Raw genomic sequence first — 1,661 nt, forward strand, 5'->3', positions numbered from 1 at the left:
GATTGTGATTGGTTGTAAACTGTCACATGGTGTTAACATGTGGTTATATCATTGGTTTGCCATCRGATGATGGTGGCTTCAATTCGACAGACTTCCATGATTGTTTTCTGTTCATTGTCGCCCAGAATTAAATAATTCCCTACCATACACGCAGACATTTTTCTGTGCATTTATTTCAACGTGTTTCTGCATTTTTTAATAAACGTGTCCACGACAAGACGAACAAAGTTGACTGAATTAGCTAAGGCAAAGTTCAATCAGTTAGCACTCAAAGAAAAAGTTGAGGATGCATCTCTGCTACTAACTTTTATCTCCATCACTGTAAATTTAGCTGTTGTTTACGTGTTTGCTGAGGTTGTTTGGCTGTGGAGGACATTTTGAATGTTGTGACGCCACAAGTTAATCAGTTGTAGATTTCATTTAGTGATGGCGTTCTGACAGACAAACGGGCAAAAACCTAATCGTCTTCGAGCGACAGGAAGTGTTCCCATGTCAGTTCTATAAAGTAAAATAATGAAACCGGATCAGGACCTCAGGACTCCCAGTATGTTTATGTACTGCCTCTGGAAGTCCAAGGCTGATACTTTCACAGCAAAGATCGAGTTCACCTCCTCGGGGAAACTCCAGCTCTGGTTTCTCACGATTCGGCCGTGCGGCTCCCATGTTCGTACAAAAAGCCCGGCGCTCAGTGAAACGTCCCTGAAGCAGAACTCCACACGACGCAGAGTCAACAGGTGTCACAAACTCCAGGCCACTGAACTTTGACTCACATGAAGACAGCAAGTGGAAAATAAAGCAAACTGATGAATGAAACGAAGAAATAAAACCAAACTAGAGAGTTTACGCAGACATGTTGAAGGGTGCCAAAGCAGCTGCAGCCTAAAAGTCCAACCAAACTCAAATTTTTAATAAAAGTTTTCAACATTCTGATGTAAAACCTGTATGAGAAGAGAACTTGGCAAATGACTTAAATCTGTGGAAATGTAAACAGTAAACACCACATGACTGCTGAGAGTCGCTGAAGAAGCTGAAACTGAGCGAGTAAAGCTAAAGCTAAATGCCATCTAAAAACACTATAAAGGATAGCTAAAAGTTTAAAGTTGTAGAACAGTAATGCATAACTCAAAGTAGCAAGAGATTGTAAAAGGTAAAAGAATACCAAAAAGCTATAAAATGCTTGAAATATTGAAGATAGTCAATTGTAAAAAATAAAAAAGTATCAAAAATCTAGCTGAAAGCCTAATGGTAGCTAAAAAGTAGCAAAGCTAAAAGTCTAAAAGACAGAAGGACACATTTTATGCCTTTAAATCCTTTTTCACATTTAAATCATTCAGTTAGGGTCTATATAAAGTGGAACTACAATGCTTTGGGCTGAATTCCTCCTGATTGTAACTCCACAAGCCCCTCTTCCACCCTTGTCTGAGGTGTGTCTCAGATCAACTCGTTTTGATGCTGTCTCTTTAAATCCAATCAAAGCACTTCACACACAAACCCTCCAGCTTCTAGACTGGTTCATTCCATTGATAAATCATATCACTGATAAAGCCGTTTATGGTTATATAGCAGCTCAGAAATCTTTTGTTAAAAAGTGAATTTTGTTTTAAAAACTTCCAAAAAGCTATTGTGTGTGTGTGTGTGCGTGCGTGCGTGCGTGCGTGCGT

This window comes from Austrofundulus limnaeus, unplaced genomic scaffold (genome assembly GCF_001266775.1).
Source record: "Austrofundulus limnaeus strain Quisiro unplaced genomic scaffold, Austrofundulus_limnaeus-1.0 Scaffold96, whole genome shotgun sequence".
In the NCBI taxonomy this organism is placed as follows: Eukaryota; Metazoa; Chordata; class Actinopteri; order Cyprinodontiformes; family Rivulidae; genus Austrofundulus; species Austrofundulus limnaeus.